Here is a 10,000-nt window from a genome sequence, read left to right as displayed (position 1 = left end):
GGTCCGGCCCTGACGCCGGTTTACGATTTCTCCGGTAAAGCACCTGTCGGGTGGCGACCGGAGGGTCTTTGCAGGGCCTGGATCTCCGAGCCCGTGGGACAGGCGGGAAAGGGTGGCGGCAGCCGGTTGAAGTCCCGACCCTGGGCAGCCTCCCGGTCCTACCTCCATAACTTCGGCGAGGAGGGTCCGATCCCCGCGCGGTCGACGGCAGGCGGTAGGGCTCGGAGGGGCGCGGCCTGGTCCGCGAGTGCCCCGGCGCCGCCCCTCTGCCCGTCCGAGGGACAGTAGGAAATGGCCATACCGCTTTCCGGCCGATTGCCGCCGGACGTCCGGCCGCATTCGCTCGGTCTGCGCGGCCGGCGGTAGCCGGGGGCGAGGGGCATCGGGCGGTGGCGGAACCAGGCCGGCCCGACCGCTGGGGGCCGCCCGGGCGACGTTTGAATCTGTCGGGTCGGACCGCCGAATCCCGCGGGATTTCGGGATCGAATCTGCGGGTGGAATCGGCACCTCGTCCCGCTGTCCGGTTCCCCCCGGTCGACTGCAACGGGTTTCCGAGGCCCGTCGGTCAGGCGCGGTTCGCTCCGCAATCCGCCGGCCGATCGGCACCGGGCGGGGCTCTACGGAAAGAGGGGACCCTCCCGCGTCGAGTGCCGGCGCACCGACCCCGCAGGCTGACCGGGAAGGTGAAGACTCACCCCGCTGAATGCCCGGCCCCGGCTACCCTCCGGCTCCGGGGCCATAACTTCGGGGAGGGAGGTCCGATCCCCGCGCGGTCGACGGCAGGCGGTAGGGCTCGGAGGGGCGCGGCCTGGTCCGCGAGTGCCCCGGCGCCGCCCCTCTGCCCGTCCGAGGGACAGTAGGAAATGGCCATACCGCTTTCCGGCCGATTGCCGCCGGACGTCCGGCCGCATTCGCTCGGTCTGCGCGGCCGGCGGTAGCCGGGGGCGAGGGGCATCGGGCGGTGGCGGAACCAGGCCGGCCCGACCGCTGGGGGCCGCCCGGGCGACGTTTGAATCTGTCGGGTCGGACCGCCGAATCCCGCGGGATTTCGGGATCGAATCTGCGGGTGGAATCGGCACCTCGTCCCGCTGTCCGGTTCCCCCCCGGTCGACTGCAACGGGTTTCCGAGGCCCGTCGGTCAGGCGCGGTTCGCTCCGCAATCCGCCGGCCGATCGGCACCGGGCGGGGCTCTACGGAAAGAGGGGACCCTCCGGCGTCGAGTGCCGGCGCACCGACCCCGCAGGCTGACCGGGAAGGTGAAGACTCACCCCGCTGAATGCCCGGCCCCGGGCACCCTCCGGCGCCGGGGCCATAACTTCGGGGAGGGAGGTCCGAGCTCCGCGCGGTCGACGGCAGGTGAAAGGGGCCGGTGCGCCGCGGAAGGCGACAGCAGTCCCGTCAGGCTGCACCTCTGCTCGGGCGAACGGCGTCAGGAAAAGGGGAGAGCACTTCCCCACCGATAGCTCCGGAACGCCCGGACCCATTGGCCCGCGGCACCGGTGGCTGCTAGAGGGCCTCCGGCGCCGTCAGCCGGGGTACGTCCCAGGCCGGCCGGACGGCGGGCAGCCGGAGGCAACGGCCTGGAACGGAGCCAGACTTGAGTCGTTCCGTGTGCCGTGGGCAAAAAGGCAGGGCTGCGGGTCAGCGCAGTTTGGCAAACCTAGCCGCAAGTGCGGGAAGGGCGGAGGAGCACACGGACGCCGCCTTCCCAAACTGAGCCCAAAGTGCCCAGGCATGCCCCCTTGATCTCGCCTAATCAGTGAGCCCAAAATAATTTCAGAGTGTGGAAACCTCATCCAAAAAGGTCGAAAAGAACGGCCAGAGATCAAGTCCGAAAGGGGAAATCAGTAACAAGCAAGCAGAGTAATCATTAACCAAAAAGCGCAAAATTATGTTAAAAGTGTGAAATCATTAACCAAAAACTCGAAAATAATGTCCAGAGACCAAGTCCGAAAGTACAAATAATTAACCAGTAAGCAGAGTCATCATTAACCAAAAATCGCAAAAGTAAGTAAAAAGTGTGAAATCATTAACCAAAAATCGCAAAAGTAAGTAAAAAGTGTGAAATCATTAACCAAAAACTCGAAAATAATCTCCAGAGACTAAGTCCGAAAGGGCAAATGGTTAACCAGTAAGCAGAGTAATCATTAACCAAAAATCGCAAAAATATGTTAAAAGTGTGAAATCATTAACCAAAAACTCGAAAATAATGTGCAGAGACTAAGTCCGAAAGGGCAAATGGTTAACCAGTAAGCAGAGTAATCATTAACCAAAAATCGCAAAAGTAAGTAAAAAGTATGAAATCATTAACCAAAAATCGCAAAAGTAAGTAAAAAGTGTGAAATCATTAACCAAAAACTCGAAAACAATCTCCAGAGACTAAGTCCGAAAGGGCAAATGGTTAACCAGTAAGCAGAGTAATCATTAACCAAAAATCGCAAAAGTAAGTAAAAAGTGTGAAATCATTAACCAAAAATCGCAAAAGTAAGTAAAAAGTGTGAAATCATTAACCAAAAACTCGAAAATAATGTGCAGAGACTAAGTCCGAAAGGGCAAATAATTAACCAGTAAGCAGAGTAATCATTAACCAAAAAGCGCAAAAATATGTTAAAAGTGTGAAATCATTAACCAAAAACTCGAAAATAATGTCCAGAGACTAAGTCCGAAAGGGCAAATGGTTAACCAGTAAGCAGAGTAATCATTAACCAAAAATCGCAAAAGTAAGTAAAAAGTGTGAAATCATTAACCAAAAACTCGAAAATAATGTCCAGAGACCAAGTCCGAAAGGGCAAATGGTTAACCAGTAAGCAGAGTAATCATTAACCAAAAATCGCAAAAGTAAGTAAAAAGTGTGAAATCATTAACCAAAAACTCGAAAATAATCTCCAGAGACTAAGTCCGAAAGGGCAAATGGTTAACCAGTAAGCAGAGTAATCATTAACCAAAAATCGCAAAAGTAAGTAAAAAGTGTGAAATCATTAACCAAAAACTCGAAAATAATGTCCAGAGACCAAGTCCGAAAGGGCAAATGGTTAACCAGTAAGCAGAGTAATCATTAACCAAAAATCGCAAAAGTAAGTAAAAAGTGTGAAATCATTAACCAAAAACTCGAAAATAATCTCCAGAGACTAAGTGCGAAAGGGCAAATGGTTAACCAGTAAGCAGAGTAATCATTAACCAAAAATCGCAAAAGTAAGTAAAAAGTGTGAAATCATTAACCAAAAATCGCAAAAGTAAGTAAAAAGTGTGAAATCATTAACCAAAAAGTCGAAAATAATCTCCAGAGACTAAGTGCGAAAGGGCAAATGGTTAACCAGTAAGCAGAGTAATCATTAACCAAAAAGCGCAAAAATATGTTAAAAGTGTGAAATCATTAACCAAAAACTCGAAAATAATGTGCAGAGACTAAGTCCGAAAGGGCAAATGGTTAACCAGTAAGCAGAGTAATCATTAACCAAAAAGGGCAAAAGTAAGTAAAAAGTATGAAATCATTAACCAAAAAGCACAAAATTAAGTTAAAAGTGTGAAATCATTAACCAAAAAGTCGAAAATAATCTCCAGAGACTAAGTCCGAAAGGGCAAATGGTTAACCAGTAAGCAGAGTAATCATTAACCAAAAAGCGCAAAAATATGTTAAAAGTGTGAAATCATTAACCAAAAACTCGAAAATAATGTGCAGAGACTAAGTCCGAAAGGGCAAATGGTTAACCAGTAAGCAGAGTAATCATTAACCAAAAAGCGCAAAAATATGTTAAAAGTGTGAAATCATTAACCAAAAACTCGAAAATAATGTCCAGAGACTAAGTCCGAAAGGGCAAATGGTTAACCAGTAAGCAGAGTAATCATTAACCAAAAATCGCAAAAGTAAGTAAAAAGTGTGAAATCATTAACCAAAAACTCGAAAATAATGTCCAGAGACCAAGTCCGAAAGGGCAAATGGTTAACCAGTAAGCAGAGTAATCATTAACCAAAAATCGCAAAAGTAAGTAAAAAGTGTGAAATCATTAACCAAAAACTCGAAAATAATCTCCAGAGACTAAGTCCGAAAGGGCAAATGGTTAACCAGTAAGCAGAGTAATCATTAACCAAAAATCGCAAAAGTAAGTAAAAAGTGTGAAATCATTAACCAAAAACTCGAAAATAATGTCCAGAGACCAAGTCCGAAAGGGCAAATGGTTAACCAGTAAGCAGAGTAATCATTAACCAAAAATCGCAAAAGTAAGTAAAAAGTGTGAAATCATTAACCAAAAATCGCAAAAGTAAGTAAAAAGTGTGAAATCATTAACCAAAAACTCGAAAATAATCTCCAGAGACTAAGTCCGAAAGGGCAAATGGTTAACCAGTAAGCAGAGTAATCATTAACCAAAAATCGCAAAAGTAAGTAAAAAGTGTGAAATCATTAACCAAAAATCGCAAAAGTAAGTAAAAAGTGTGAAATCATTAACCAAAAAGTCGAAAATAATCTCCAGAGACTAAGTCCAAAAGGGCAAATGGTTAACCAGTAAGCAGAGTAATCATTAACCAAAAATCGCAAAAGTAAGTAAAAAGTGTGAAATCATTAACCAAAAACTCGAAAATAATCTCCAGAGACTAAGTCCGAAAGGGCAAATGGTTAACCAGTAAGCAGAGTAATCATTAACCAAAAGGCGCAAAAGTAAGTAAAAAGTATGAAATCAGTAACCAAAAAGCGCAAAAATATGTTAAAAGTGTGAAATCATTAACCAAAAAGTCGAAAATAATCTCCAGAGACTAAGTCCGAAAGGGCAAATGGTTAACCAGTAAGCAGAGTAATCATTAACCAAAAATCGCAAAAATATGTTAAAAGTGTGAAATCATTAACCAAAAACTCGAAAATAATGTGCAGAGACTAAGTCCGAAAGGGCAAATGGTTAACCAGTAAGCAGAGTAATCATTAACCAAAAAGGGCAAAAGTAAGTAAAAAGTATGAAATCATTAACCAAAAAGCACAAAATTAAGTTAAAAGTGTGAAATCATTAACCAAAAAGTCGAAAATAATGTCCAGAGACCAAGTCCGAAAGGGCAAATGGTTAACCAGTAAGCAGAGTAATCATGAACCAAAAATCGCAAAAGTAAGTAAAAAGTATGAAATCATTAACCAAAAAGGGCAAAAGTAAGTAAAAAGTATGAAATCATTAACCAAAAATCGCAAAAGTAAGTAAAAAGTATGAAATCATTAACCAAAAATCGCAAAAGTAAGTAAAAAGTATGAAATCATTAACCAAAAAGCACAAAATTAAGTTAAAAGTGTGAAATCATTAACCAAAATGTCGAAAACAATGTCCAGAGACTAAGTCCGAAAGGGCAAATGGTTAACCAGTAAGCAGAGTAATCATTAACCAAAAATCGCAAAAGTAAGTAAAAAGTGTGAAATCATTAACCAAAAACCCGAAAATAATGTCCAGAGACTAAGTCCGAAAGGGCAAATGGTTAACCAGTAAGCAGAGTAATCATTAACCAAAAATCGCAAAAGTAAGTAAAAAGTGTGAAATCATTAACCAAAAACTCGAAAATAATGTCCAGAGACTAAGTCCGAAAGGGCAAATGGTTAACCAGTAAGCAGAGTAATCATTAACCAAAAGGCGCAAAAGTAAGTAAAAAGTATGAAATCAGTAACCAAAAAGCGCAAAAATATGTTAAAAGTGTGAAATCATTAACCAAAAACTCGAAAATAATGTGCAGAGACTAAGTCCGAAAGGGCAAATAATTAACCAGTAAGCAGAGTAATCATTAACCAAAAAGCGCAAAAATATGTTAAAAGTGTGAAATCATTAACCAAAAACTCGAAAATAATGTCCAGAGACTAAGTCCGAAAGGGCAAATGGTTAACCAGTAAGCAGAGTAATCATTAACCAAAAATCGCAAAAGTAAGTAAAAAGTGTGAAATCATTAACCAAAAACTCGAAAATAATGTCCAGAGACCAAGTCCGAAAGGGCAAATGGTTAACCAGTAAGCAGAGTAATCATTAACCAAAAATCGCAAAAGTAAGTAAAAAGTGTGAAATCATTAACCAAAAACTCGAAAATAATCTCCAGAGACTAAGTGCGAAAGGGCAAATGGTTAACCAGTAAGCAGAGTAATCATTAACCAAAAATCGCAAAAGTAAGTAAAAAGTGTGAAATCATTAACCAAAAATCGCAAAAGTAAGTAAAAAGTGTGAAATCATTAACCAAAAAGTCGAAAATAATCTCCAGAGACTAAGTGCGAAAGGGCAAATGGTTAACCAGTAAGCAGAGTAATCATTAACCAAAAAGCGCAAAAATATGTTAAAAGTGTGAAATCATTAACCAAAAACTCGAAAATAATGTGCAGAGACTAAGTCCGAAAGGGCAAATGGTTAACCAGTAAGCAGAGTAATCATTAACCAAAAAGGGCAAAAGTAAGTAAAAAGTATGAAATCATTAACCAAAAAGCACAAAATTAAGTTAAAAGTGTGAAATCATTAACCAAAAAGTCGAAAATAATCTCCAGAGACTAAGTCCGAAAGGGCAAATGGTTAACCAGTAAGCAGAGTAATCATTAACCAAAAAGCGCAAAAATATGTTAAAAGTGTGAAATCATTAACCAAAAACTCGAAAATAATGTGCAGAGACTAAGTCCGAAAGGGCAAATGGTTAACCAGTAAGCAGAGTAATCATTAACCAAAAAGCGCAAAAATATGTTAAAAGTGTGAAATCATTAACCAAAAACTCGAAAATAATGTCCAGAGACTAAGTCCGAAAGGGCAAATGGTTAACCAGTAAGCAGAGTAATCATTAACCAAAAATCGCAAAAGTAAGTAAAAAGTGTGAAATCATTAACCAAAAACTCGAAAATAATCTCCAGAGACTAAGTCCGAAAGGGCAAATGGTTAACCAGTAAGCAGAGTAATCATTAACCAAAAATCGCAAAAGTAAGTAAAAAGTATGAAATCATTAACCAAAAAGCGCAAAAATATGTTAAAAGTGTGAAATCATTAACCAAAAACTCGAAAATAATGTGCAGAGACTAAGTCCGAAAGGGCAAATGGTTAACCAGTAAGCAGAGTAATCATTAACCAAAAAGCGCAAAAATATGTTATAAGTGTGAAATCATTAACCAAAAACTCGAAAATAATGTCCAGAGACTAAGTCCGAAAGGGCAAATGGTTAACCAGTAAGCAGAGTAATCATTAACCAAAAAGCGCAAAAATATGTTAAAAGTGTGAAATCATTAACCAAAAACTCGAAAATAATGTCCAGAGACTAAGTCCGAAAGGGCAAATGGTTAACCAGTAAGCAGAGTAATCATTAACCAAAAAGGGCAAAAGTAAGTAAAAAGTATGAAATCATTAACCAAAAAGCACAAAATTAAGTTAAAAGTGTGAAATCATTAACCAAAAAGTCGAAAATAATCTCCAGAGACTAAGTCCGAAAGGGCAAATGGTTAACCAGTAAGCAGAGTAATCATTAACCAAAAAGCGCAAAAATATGTTAAAAGTGTGAAATCATTAACCAAAAACTCGAAAATAATGTGCAGAGACTAAGTCCGAAAGGGCAAATGGTTAACCAGTAAGCAGAGTAATCATTAACCAAAAAGCGCAAAAATATGTTAAAAGTGTGAAATCATTAACCAAAAACTCGAAAATAATGTCCAGAGACTAAGTCCGAAAGGGCAAATGGTTAACCAGTAAGCAGAGTAATCATTAACCAAAAATCGCAAAAGTAAGTAAAAAGTGTGAAATCATTAACCAAAAACTCGAAAATAATCTCCAGAGACTAAGTCCGAAAGGGCAAATGGTTAACCAGTAAGCAGAGTAATCATTAACCAAAAATCGCAAAAGTAAGTAAAAAGTATGAAATCATTAACCAAAAAGCGCAAAAATATGTTAAAAGTGTGAAATCATTAACCAAAAACTCGAAAATAATGTGCAGAGACTAAGTCCGAAAGGGCAAATGGTTAACCAGTAAGCAGAGTAATCATTAACCAAAAAGCGCAAAAATATGTTATAAGTGTGAAATCATTAACCAAAAACTCGAAAATAATGTCCAGAGACTAAGTCCGAAAGGGCAAATGGTTAACCAGTAAGCAGAGTAATCATTAACCAAAAAGCGCAAAAATATGTTAAAAGTGTGAAATCATTAACCAAAAACTCGAAAATAATGTCCAGAGACTAAGTCCGAAAGGGCAAATGGTTAACCAGTAAGCAGAGTAATCATTAACCAAAAAGCGCAAAAATATGTTAAAAGTGTGAAATCATTAACCAAAAACTCGAAAATAATGTCCAGAGACTAAGTCCGAAAGGGCAAATAATTAACCAGTAAGCAGAGTAATCATTAACCAAAAAGCGCAAAAGTAAGTAAAAAGTGTGAAATCATTAACCAAAAAGTCGAAAATAATGCCCAGAGACTAAGTCCGAAAGGGCAAATGGTTAACCAGAAAATCAGTCGAATAATGTCCAGAGACTAAGTCCGAAAGGGCAAATGGTTAACCAGTGGAAGGGCGATCAAGCGGAAAAATTTGCCCCGGTTACCCGGGATGGAGTTCCAGAGGTCCGGCCAGAGTTGTCAAATTCGTCCCGCTGATCGGACGCTTGTCATTCGGGTGGCTGGGGGTTGGCGGGGTATCTGCACAGTAGTAGGAGGTGGCAAGTCGGGACTTGGACGTTTATTCCAAGAGTCCACCCGAGCCTCCAGGTCTGCAGAGACCGACCCTAGCTGCCGCCCAACCGACTTTTAAGCCTTTTTCGGATGGGGATTTTTTCCCATTTTCGTCCATTTTTCGGGTTTTCTGTCGGGCTTAATAGGCGGCAGCCTGACCCCCGGCCGAGGCGGGGGGCGCACTCTCCCTTGCGTAAGGGTCCGGATTTGCCCCGGAAAGTGCCCCCGACGGCCTCCCGACCCGGGTGCCTGCAGGGCGGGGGAAAGGGTAGTCCCAGCCGCAGGAAATCATTAACCAAAAGACTTAGCCGTCGGGGCAGAGGCTAAGACCCGGGCTGGTGAAATCATTAACCAAAAGGAATGCACCCTTTTCCGAAAGTGCAGGCCGAAATAAGGCGAGCCTTGGGCCGGGAAGGCCAAAACCCCCAACTCATGGAAGTGTATGGGGTCGGACTCGGCGACTTTCCCGGGCCCCGAGTTGACCTTTCCCCACGGGGGCGGTCAAGTTGCTCCCGCCAAGAGGGCACGTTGCATTTGCTGCCGCTCTAGTCCCCGGGCTAGTTAATCAGTTGCCGTCGGAAGTCCCGATGCCGAAATGAAAAATGGCCGTTGCGGCGATTTGGCGCCTCATTTTCGGAAGGACTACCGGCAGGCAACCCGCCGAATTGACACTTGCGATTCGGGTGGCTGGGGGTTGGCGGGGTACCCGGAGATTTTCGGGAACTCGATTTTCAGAACTTTTGCTGGCAGCGGTTGCACTTGCAAAGTGGCCGAAGAAGTGCTCCCTCAAGGAAGGACCTTCTTTTGAAATAAAAGACCTTCCGAAGAGTGCCTGGAAGTCATTTATGAGCATTTAAGGGTAAATCTGGCGGACTTTCCATGCTCTGTTGCCGGCTCTGAAATATCGCACAGTTGGGTCTAGGCCGGTAGACTGGCTGTGAAAACAGACAAAGTGTTTTGGCGAGCGAGAGAAAACAAGGCCTTGGAACAGATTGGGGGGTGCGGAGGCACACCACACCCACAGGAAAAGAATTAATGAAAAAAAAACCAAAGTCTATGACATGTCTGTTGGTACAGTGAGAAAAGCAAAGAAGGGAGGCTGCGATGGCAGAGCAAAGCCGACCTTCATACAGATATACATGTCAAAGAAAGAAACTATGCCCGCAAAAGACTTGGTGCGAAATAACAAGGCTCCTTGTGAACGGTTATCTTTGTCTGTCAGGCGCAGATTGTGGCGGCGTCGCCTGGTTTCCTTGGGTTGCACTACATGTATGTCCTATTCTCAAACGAAAAGTGCGTGCCCAGAATTTTGTCCAAGTTAGGCGACGCACGCCGGCTGGCATCACCTCTCCGTGCGAGCGCC

This window comes from Heterodontus francisci, unplaced genomic scaffold (genome assembly GCF_036365525.1).
Source record: "Heterodontus francisci isolate sHetFra1 unplaced genomic scaffold, sHetFra1.hap1 HAP1_SCAFFOLD_776, whole genome shotgun sequence".
Lineage (NCBI taxonomy): Eukaryota > Metazoa > Chordata > Chondrichthyes > Heterodontiformes > Heterodontidae > Heterodontus > Heterodontus francisci.
This window is presented reverse-complemented; position numbering follows the sequence as displayed.